We start from the raw sequence: 11,616 nt of genomic DNA on the forward strand, positions 1-11,616 counted from the left end.
TCTGTTCAAGTATGGTTCATCCGATGCATCAGACTGCTACCACACTAAATCCTTTATGAATTTAATAATTTAGAAGGGTCTCTCTTGTCCTGGGGTCACTAAATGTAAAGGGGGGGGGTCATTTGTTTACAGCGAGGAAAGTGTGCTAATTGCAAATGAAAATCTTCCTGCTCCTAATGGTTCTATCTCACTTTCCTATTTGGGCATTTCAAACACAAGGTGCATTGTTTACTCATCTTCATGATTACATGAAAATAAGAAAAAGAAAATCTAACCTCCACAACTAAGTTGTTTACATTATAATGCTGCCATAATTGCATTTAAATGCAATACACTTTTGCTGATTAGTTTGCATGCGACTGAAACAAGAGGGTAAATAAACATTTAAAAAGGGCTTTATTTTGCTCTGCTGTAATTTGTGTTCATCAGGACTATTGTGGTGGAGGTATAAGGCAGCTAAATTGCTTTTCTTTTCATTGAAAAAAAGAATAAGGAAATGTAATTTATTTCTGTACTAGACCCTCTAAAGATAGCACAGTCTGAGAGTTTCCATCAAGAGTCAAGTGGATTCAAACACACTTGGGCATTCCAGCAGCCCCCTCCCACACGTAAGCTGCTATTCCCATGCGTCTGTTACTAAATATAGCAGTAGCTCTTCAGATTGACAGGAGAGGTGCTGATCCAGGCTCCTGGGCCTTGCTCCATGCACTCCTAATATGGTTGAGTGCTGCAGCCAAGCAAATGCTCAGCAAGGACTCCAGAGGGTAAACTGGGACCGCAGGATCATCCCTCCCCGTGCCCTGGGAAGCTGAGCAGAGCACAGAGAAGCTGTGAGTTAACCTTTGGGTGTCCTGGCCCCGGAGCAGCTGCCAGCGAGGCCGAGTGGCTGTCGCGGGAGGGCAGGGCCGTGCGATGGCTGCGCGGTGCGAGTGGCGCCAGGCCCAGCTGACACCAGCGCCCAGAGCTCGGCCCCTCCGTCCCTCACAGCAGCCAGCCAGCTCGCAGGAACATCTGGCTAGGGCAAGAAGGGACCCATTGCAGGCAATGTGCGCTGTGAATGTGTTTTAGGCTCATAAATGGACATGTAAAGCAACACGGGGGTCGTTTCAGTCACGCTTCCCCCTCTAGTTTTATGGGCAGGATAAAGCCCCTCTGCAGTGCTGGCATGTACATCTCTGCAGGGGTTGTGCCATGGAGCCCGTGGGGATAGAGCCCAAGAGATTATTACAGACAGCAATAGTTGATTTCATCTACAACTATTTGCCAATATTTGTATAACTTATTTAAAAACATTTCCTCCATGATTCTATGAGTTTTGCAGGAGTCCCTGAAAACACAGATCCTGAAAATCAATCAGCAGAACTACGTGGAAAAATTTGCCTCCCTGCAGAATGTCAACAGCTTTGCATGAAAAGAAGCTACAAATATGGCACAGGCCTTTTTCTGCCCCTCAGCCTCACAATGACTATTTTTGCTCCAAAGTCTCAAGCATCTCTATCTTATTAAACACCTCTGCTCCTTTCACCACCATTCCATAAACACCATGGTACTCTGAGAATACATCATTTGGGACTTTGAGCTGCAGGCAATGGTTTTCCAAACCATAAAAGCACCCTCTGGGCATGAAACAGAAGTGGTAATTTAGACACCTCCAGTTCTTTGGAGGTTTATAAGGACATATACATTATAAATCAGTGCTGCACAAGGGCCAGATGAAACAGAATTCATCATGGAAAAGGCATGGTGAAGGAAACTTGAAGGCAGCAACACAGTGTAACCAGTACTAAAGTGCAGAAGAGAAGGAAAAATTTCTTTGTCACAAAATGTACTGTTTAGAAGTGTATAATTTACAGTACATTGCATCCATTCTTAAATGGCCATGAAAACCACTCCTTCCTTTTTACAGGTGGGAGGAAGAGGAAACAATGCACAGAAAATCAAACAAATTTATTGAGATTGGAAGGTAGGAGACCAAACATTCTAAATTCTAAAATCTTAGGATAAAGGTCATCTCTAGCAGGGTCTAACACTCAGGGAAGCTTTTACATTTTAAAAACATTTCTTTGTGGCTGCTGTGGGTGGATAAACTCCTGTAGCCCCGGTAGGTAAAGGCAGATGGAAAATCCCTGCAGGAACTTCTTGCAATATGTTAAAGCTCCACTGGAGCTTATAGGAGAGGTTTCATCTTTTTTTTTTTTTTTTTGGTCTGTGTTTCATTTCCATTTTCAGTGATGCATGAAGGAAGCTAAAACTGTAAATAAATTGAGGCTCCTGTTCCTCAGGTTCCCTCAGTACTTCAAGTGACAACTACATTTTATTTATAGTCAGAACAAGCCAGTAGCTACTGTGTGTTTCTAGCACTATAAATTGAATAAACAGATTGTCCTTGTTAAGCCCCAATGCAGCAAACTCCTCTTTATACATTGATCTAACCTACCAGGTAGTTTTCATCTACAATAAATCAAAAGTGTGATCTAAAATACCTGTCTTCATAAGGCAAACAGCAGTGGGCCACCAGAAAAAAGGTACAGATTGGAGGTATTCCTCTGAAATACTGCACCAGTGGCTCTTGAAAATGCTCATTTTCAAGGGAAGATATTAATCTCATCTTCTTCAATATACTGTAGGTATGCATTTAGGCAATTCAGAGCTCAAGAGTATGAACATGCCCTCACACTGGAGGCGTTTGTCAATCCCCATCTCAGCTGACTTGTGTTGTACATCATTAATTTTTTGATTCAAATGCCTATTTACTCAGGAAAACCTTAATTATGTGTAGCTATCAAAACTGTACATATAATATATAATTTCTTCTCAAAAAACCAATTCGTTGATTTTTGAATGTTTGTCTTCTTCAGACAAGATCTCTACAAACACAAAAATCAATTCAACCTTCTGTAATGTTTAAGCAGAAACTGTGAGTTTCAAAGCATTTATTTTCATTCTTTCTTCCCCAAACCAAAAGTTAGGCAATTATACTACAAAAGGAAGAAAAAGAAAATAAAAAAGAGGGAAGGCAGGGGCAAAAAATACTCAAACCTAAACAAACAAAAATGAGGAAATAAGGTGATGGTGCCAAATCCAAGCTTTCTGTAGAAAAGTAAAAAGTCTGCTATAACTGTTTCCATGTCCCATACTTAGTTTGGTGAGTGCTTCAAATTGTAACTGGGACCTGCCCAAATGCCATAACAAAGTTGATGAGGTAGAATGGATAGAACTAGATAGAACTGATTCCAGAAGCAGCTAGAAAAAACAAATGAGATATTGCTGATGCCCTCATCATGGCCAGGCAGCCCCTAGATTCTCTCCTAGAGGAAGCCTCACAGGCAGCTGCCATATTCTAACCTGAAAATGAGAACAAGAAATATCAGGGTCCCTCCTGTTTCTTGAGGTGTTATGTAGGAAAATACTGCCTGGAATGTTCATTAGCTGGGAATCTGAAAGCCAGCAGATTCTGGTAAAAAATGGCCAAACTCATTGGCAAAGGTGGTCACAACTGGGCTGTGGCAGGGCACTCACAATTTGCAACTGCATCTTGGGTTGCTTGTCTCGCCCATCTCCTCACACCTTGCAGCTCACACCTCCTCTAGCCAGGTTGTCTGCCAGCTGATTCTCATCCAGACATCTGTCTTGGCCAGGTTCAGGGAAAAAAGGGAAATGATACCATCTGGATCTGCTTAAAAAAGCCACGGAGCAGAATGTCATCAGCCTACTGATGGCACAGCAGCCAAGCCACAGCTGCCATGTGAGCAGAGCTGTGACAGAGCGGGTCTGGTGGGACGCACCTCCAAGTTTACTGACAAGGGAAAAACTGAGCTAATGATCAATTCTTGCCAGATCCTGTCAGTAGAGGAATTGTGACTCTCTGATCAGCTTCATTTGAAGTTGTTGGCAGATGAAGCAAAGTTCGCAATCATATTTTGGCCTAATCCATCACTTGTGATAAGAAGACCTGCTCAGAGAGCAGTAACACCTCTAAGCCCTTAATGTGACTGGGGGAGTACAGAAGCAGCAGCTGAGCCCTGAGCAGTGCTCTGGTTTCACAGCCTCTCTCGAGCAGGAAGCCTTGTGCTGAGGCAAGAGAGCAATTAGGGATTGATCAAAACATTTTAAGTAGAGGTCAAGAGAGGGGTTGCTTAAGCATACTTCTGTAGATAGCTGCAGTTCTCCCCCACAGCAGACCAAGGTGTTCACAGCTTCTCTTTCCCCCCAATGTACTCACCTACAGCCCCCAGCTCCCCTCACACCTCCATATCCAACATAAAGCACATCTTGGCCCCAGCATAGGCAGAGGAGCACACAGCTTGGCACAAAACCTAAGCACTTGATGCTTTATCCATCCCAAGCTCTTCAGCCTGCTACATCAAGGTTGAGTTGGAGAGCTCTCCATCAGGCTCTCCACTGTGAGAAAGATGAGCACTGGGCTGTTGTTAGTGAAACTGATGAGTATTTTGACCTTTTAATTCCATTTCATCTCCACATCTGAGACATAAAAGGCAACCTGCAGAGGAGTTCCTGGTGGATAAAAGAATTGAATACACACACTCCTACATTTGTACATTTGAATGTACTGGCTGGCTTTTTCCACACCAGAGACATGCTGTCCTTGAAAATTACAGTGATTCATCTCAATTCAATCTACATATAGACATTTTAAACCCACTCATTTGCCCTCCATCATACAGACACTTGCAATCACATTATAATTCTTCAAAACAGAGAGTGCTCCTTGGTTTTCTGGCCTCCTGGCTTAGCTCTTGGAAATTTTATGTTCTCTAATATTAGGTGAATGGTGTATTCTGTCCCTTTCTCTTTTAAATCCTGAAGTCCAATTACAGCAATATAATCTAAATTTTAAAAAAATATTTGTGTGGACTTTCTTACACTGACACAGAAAGCATGCCTTTCTCAGTTTTGGATGTGAGAAAGGGTCCTGCCACACAGATGTGGAGCTTGGCAAATAACTTTTATACATCAGAGACTTATAGAGAGTGTAAGGGCAAGTGAGCCACGTTGGATATAAAGTCACCTGTTGTTCCAGACAAGAAGGATTTGACCATTATCAGCCTGTATAACCACCCAGGGGTATATGTTTAGGATGCCTTAGTGCCTCAGTTATTCTGAGTATGGAAGATTTTCAGTTTTTCAAAAAATGCTTCTTCTACCCCTTCATATTACCTGACACTTCTTATAACCCTAGAAAAGCACATCAATACTGGGATAAAATTCCTCAGTTTATCCATGAGGCAGGATACTGTGATCCTCATCATCTCAGCTCTGTGCTGTCTGGAAGAACATGGAGCGCAAGGAGGGCTGTGGAACTTGCCCAGGGTGATGGCCAAGCTCCTTCTGCGGCAGCCCTTGCAGGACAGTCCCTCTCAGGGCACCAGGCACAGCTGGACACACCTTGAGACTCCACACCAGAGCTGGCACTGTGGGGAACAGGGACGGGTGCTTGCAGGGTCACTGGGAAGGTGGCACTAAAGCCCTCCAGTAAGAGCCAGATATTGCTGTTCCCACAAGGAAAAGGTTTCATGTTCGGCAGAGATGACATCTTGTTCTCTCTAGAGCTACCTCCCAAGATTTGCCTTCCTGAAATATAAAGGTTAGGCATGTTTTTGAACGAGGAGGACAATTACACCAAGTAAAGGAAATTCCCATGCTGCCAGATGGCTCAAACATTGTGCAATCAATGCATTATTTATAATCTGCAGACTGTAATGAGAGGTTGCTCAGTCTGGCCAGTGAAAGGCATGGAGAAATCCAGTTAGAGTCTGAAAAGATGAGTTCAGGTGAAGATTCATGAGGTAGCAAGAGAAGAGAAAGGAGATAGCATGGTGGCTTGAGGCTGCAGGTTTAGTTATGTGATGGCTGAGAGCTGAGAGAGGAAAGGAAGTGCTTTAACCAGTTCTCAGCATTATTCCAACACAGGTTTTACTTTCTTCCCCAAAACTATTTGGACCAAAATGAACTTTCTATTAACTACAACAACTCTTGCTCCTTCCACTCTCAAATCCCTGAAGTTCATTGACAGCCATGAATGTCACTTTGATTATACCTCCATTTCTGAGTAATGCCTACCCTAGAATATGTGTGTTCTAGTAACTTTAGTTGCTCCACCATGTCTCTGCCCTCCCTGTAGTATCTGGTTTCACATCCTGCACAAGCAGATCAGGTTCCTTTGTTTTGTTTCCAAGGTGCCTGGTGTTTATGTGTGCAAATATTTCCGTTGGTTCTTTGTGATCAGCACTGAATTTGGGCAACGAAAACTCAGTTGACATGGAAAACTGTTAATTTTATTTTCAAGTATGAGATGTGATTGATGAGGATAGATAATCCTGCAAGGAAAAAAAGGTGCCAGTTTGTCTTGTTACCATCTTAGGGATAAGTAGTTTCCCTACACTTACAGCTGGCGGCTGGCAGTCTCGCTTCTGGAATTCACAAATGTACAGAAATCCAATGTATTCACTTCAAGGCTCAGCTGGGGCAGAGCTGGGCTGACAAGCACAAAACCTTATACCTGATTACCTCCATTTCGGGCTTCAGGGCCATGAATGGAGTTGTTTGGGGAGTTGTACATAAAGTACACATATGAGGAACTGACCTGTGAGTGCATGTCTGTGGGCAGTGCTGTATCTTCACTCTTTTAACAACTTACAGACCTTTCAGAGGTTGAAGTCTGCCAATTTACACTTAGCTAAACAGAAATATAAGCCTAAGTAGGTCCATTCTGGTCTGTCTTTATAGATAGCAACAAAATGAAACCTTTCCCTCTTTTACTACCACTAATAAAACACCACAATCATCAGGCTATTTCTTATGCATGTGCCCATTTTACAGCTGTATGACATTTTTATGAGAGGACTCAGGGACACCCACACGTTGATCCAGGGTAGGGAAAGCATGGCACCAAGCAGTGCACATTTTCTTTCCCATGCCTGCCAACAGGCTTCATTTTTGTAATAGAAAAATCAGTCATGGATATCAGGAAGCAACAACCTGACCTGCTCAGACTTTCACCCTCTGGACTCCAGCTCAAACTGTAAGACACTGATTACTGAGCTGGGCATGTCCCCTTCCCCCACACCCACTGTGCCATCCCCTCAAAGCCTTCCTGGTGGTGAAGTCTATCACAGCAGCTGCCTGGACAGGGCACCTCCACATTGCAGTGACTTATAATGTTGTTCTGTGACAAAAAGCAGCACATCAGGTTTGTCCCTCTCATGGATTTTGATGCACACTGTGGACCCTGTGTATCCTTTTTGCTGTAAGAACTCCTTTCTGAATTCCTGTGGTTAGGGGGAACACAGGTAGCAGCTATGTATGGCTGATATGATGCATGGTTATTTGTATGAGGAGCTGAGACTCAGGGAATTTATTGCTTGTTTGAGGATAGGAAAGGTGAATTAAAGTTGTTCCCCTTTTGTAATCAAGACAGTCACCTTTGACATAAAAAACTATAACAGGAGCCTGCTGCAAAGTTTGGATTTGCATACATACATTACTTCAATCCAATCCCAGTGAAAATCTATCATCTTGTTATGTTACACATGAACTTACAGCCTTAACCAGTTTGCCTCAGACCCACAAGCAAAAAGCTCCCCCCTCCCAGCAGGTTTAATATGTTCTGTACAACCAAGATAACAAAGCACTCCTCCAGGGAAGCCCACCTGGGCTGGCCCCGGCAGGGCAGCAAGGATGCTCCTGGAGAGGCTGGAAAGGCAGCCCAGCACCTGGAGCTCTGCAAACAGCTCTGATTGCCTCTGGAAAACTGAGGGCAGCTCCTCACACCCGGCACCAACACGTGCAGAGCCTCGTGCAGTGCTGGGAGGGCGGCTGTGTCCATGGCTGGGGCTGGCTCCGAGACGGCTCCAGGGCTGGAGCCCGGTGACCCCACTGCCCCCGGGCACAGGGCAAGGCCCAGGAAAGCGGCACCGCACCGCGCTCCTGCTGGGGCTGTCGGAAAAGCAAAGAAACCGCTGTCCTTGGCAGCGCTGGGAAAACCTGAAATGTGCACCCTGGGGACTCAGACCTAACAACAAACACCCTCCAGTGTCTGCAGAGCATGGCTGCATTGCATTGGTGATAGCGCGGCAGAGGGAAAAAAGAGTTGGAAGGGAAAAAAAGCAGGGGCTGCAAAGATCTTTCTGACAAAGAAAGACAAGGACAAATGTTTTTCTTACTTATGGCAAGCTTTTCTCTATGAAATTTAATTTTCAGATTTTTAAAGTCCTCATCAAAAGTAAACCTTATTATGGCTGTTGATACATATAAAAAAGATAAATATATAAAATTTTGGCTTATGCTCCCAGACCTATACAACTTTCATGACCATCATAACTAACTTTTGCTTCAGAAGGAAAGTAAATAATACAACTGACATTTATTAGGGTGAGCTTGAAAGTGACTTTAATAAAAGTGACTTTGAGATAAGCTTAAGGCATTGGTATAAATGCCAGTGATGCAACTGAATGAAAAATAAAGCAATTTGGGAATTTTGCTTATTTTATTCTTCTCCCTGAAAAGAACTTGTATGAATACAGAGCTCTTCAGTACCAAGATAGAGACATGATATTTATCAGATGCAATAATAATTACCTCTTACCATAAGTAAAAATCTCAAGGCAACTAGGGCTTTAAAAACATTATTTTTAACCTGTGTTTTAATAGGTGAATTAGTATGAATACATGGCAGCCAGGGAGAAAATTGTTTCTTTAAGCAGCAAAGATAAATTATTTCTTAAACCAGAAATTTTAGCTTTATTTGGTTCCATTTTAAATGTACATCCTTGTGTGCTTTTCACAAACCTATTAAAAATGTCCACCCTACAGTTTGTTAGATATAAACCTATTCAAATTGTTCTCCATGTAATCTGTCCATTTTACACAAAAAAAATGGGCAAAAGCAACTTATATTGTTACTACATCCACTAGCTGCCAGAACAAAAAAAAATTGAGTTATTCAATGAAGATTGCCTCAGGAGGTGACAGGTGGAGTGGAAAAACTGAATTGCAGGAGGCTTCTTCTAGATGGCAAAAGGTCAAACTTAAATTAAAACTTAGTTAAACATAAACCAGAGTCCAGGATCAAATAGGAGAAGAAAAAGGAGAGTATTAGTCTAGAAGGTTTTAACTATATTTTAGCCAGACCAAGAAGACATGAAGGTGAAAATGCAAGGACTGATTGAAGAGATGGATAACTGTGATAACTGTGGATATGTGGTAGTATAAAACTAGGAACAGTCAGTGAAAGATAACAATATCCAAATATCCTTGAGAATGTCACACAACCAGCTGGAACACGTGTCATACCTCAGGCCAGGGCATCTGATGGGTCCTCACCAATCACTCAGCCCCAGACTTCATGTGGACTCTGGGCTCCTCAAGCCTGTGAGTCACACAGGTCCCTGGGGAAGGAGGAAATGTACTCACATGTACAAAAAGTATTCTTCTATTAGTACAATTCTCTTCCAGATTTCATAAAGAGCATACTGATAGATATCGCTGAGACCCTAGTAAAGTGAGCACATAGACACAGTGCTTTGACCCAGTCCTTAACTTCTTGGACACCCAGTTTCCCTAAAATAATGCAGGGAAATAACCTTTCCTCTCCTATTTTGCAGGGCTGTCCTTTCAACAAACTGTTTTGGGACACAAGGTTTCAGATACAGCAGCATGTATTGAAGATGTGCACACACACACCCACACACCCACCAGCGCTTTAAACCCAAACTTTTATGGTTTGGGTTTCCTTCTGATAGCAACAACCCAGAAGAAAACAGTGCTTTGTTTGATAAGTAGAAAATACTAGCACAAGGGCAGCCTGGGATATATACAGCCTGGGATAATATGACTGAAAGGATGTGGACACAGGTCTGGGAATCCTTTTAGCAGAAATACTTGCTAGGAGGTCAAAAAAGAATAGCCCAAAATGGCAAGTGTTTGTAGTTTTTGTTTTGCCTTGTTTTGTTTTTCGAAAGAGTTCCCCTTACAAAGAAAATGGTTTGAAGAAAGTCTGCAATTTCCCCACTCAACCTTTCAATTCCTGTCAGCTTTCTCATATACAACACAATTCTTTTTGTTGTCCATGTTCAGTAATTTTGGCTAACAAAGGTAGGCTCTAAAGTGAAGCAAGCTCAGAACAAGCTACCTGCAGACATCACAATCCCGTCTTCAGCAATCTCAATCTTGACATGGATTTTCAGGTTTAAGTACTGACTTCAGCATTTATTTCACTAGCCTTTAGCAAGGTGCAGTTTTAGCTGGTGTAGTGCTTACTTTCCAAAGCAGGCTGTTGTAAAAGACTGAGTACAACTGAGCTGGTGGTTTTTTCTCCCTAGAAACTGAACATCTCTTTTTGTGGCACACACAAGTCACTGCAGGTAGTATTCAAAGCAGAAAAAAATCAGCAGGAAATTCATGCTTATGTTTCTCTCATCATTGATCCTCAGCACCTAAACTGGCCCCCCACAGTCATTTTTTCTACCACTATTTCTACTCTGTTGCAGGCTAGTGCATTTGAGGGTTTCTCATCATGGCCCATATATGCCCTTCCTTTCCTGCTCCTATCTCCACAGTTGTCTGGTAATCCTGATGGCCTGTATCAGAAATGGTGATGCCCCTTCACAAACCCATTTTCCCCCTCCCTTTGTTCTCTCTGATGCCCCTCTGAAGGGTGTTGTGCTCACAGCTGACAGGTTTGGGAGATGTTTAGACACATGATCTTTTGTTGAATCATTGACTCATAGAGTGAATTGGATTGGAAGTCTCCTTAAAGATTATTTAATTCCAGTTCCCCAGTTGTCATGGAAACTTATGGAGGGGTATCCTCCAGCAACATCCCAAAAAGAAAGGCTGAAGAAATAGCAATCACTCCCATTTCTTCCTCTCATACTTTCCTGAAAAGAACCATCATGAAAGAACAGAGAACAAGCCACTAGCAGTTCTAAGCATGCACTGGTACACCTTGTTTTGTGGCTGGCTTCTCTGCCAGTACCTGCACTTCACTGAGTTCACATGCATTCAATAATTTATGGCAAACTTCAAGCTAAGAGTATAAACACAAGATGAGAGCACAGTCGCCCTTTTAATGGGTACGAAAACATACAGTATTCATTTTTTGTCCCTTTATCCCTTAACCCATGATCAGTAGACAAACAACACTCAGAAAGGTATTTAACTGGGTGGCTTTATTTAACAGCTCATAGGAGGTGAAAAACCCCTAAACAAACAAAAAGTTTGTTGCACTGTTCAGCACAGCTGGCAGAAAGGAGGGGAAAACCCTTGAGACTCCTCCCCTGCAAGTTGCTATTTGTAGCCCACTCTCTGTTTGGTCTTGCAAGGCTGTGATTAAATATTGTGAAAGACAGGCAGTGCTAAGCAACAGAGAGGACAACACACAGGGAGCCAGCCCCCAGGTTGGAACAGACTTCGAGCTGTGAACTCAACATTTCCAGCTTTCGAGGAGCTCTGAATTTTCTCACACAAAGATTAGTAACCAAGAATGCTTCTTAAAATGGCTTAAAGCTAGCAAGGCTGAATCATAAAGATCTTTGATGCCAAAACAGAGCCTTCCTTCCCATCCACAGCTGTGCATGCAAAAGATGATAAATTAAA

The sequence above is a fragment of the Melospiza georgiana genome, chromosome 4, assembly GCF_028018845.1.
Source record: "Melospiza georgiana isolate bMelGeo1 chromosome 4, bMelGeo1.pri, whole genome shotgun sequence".
Classification (NCBI taxonomy): Eukaryota; Metazoa; Chordata; class Aves; order Passeriformes; family Passerellidae; genus Melospiza; species Melospiza georgiana.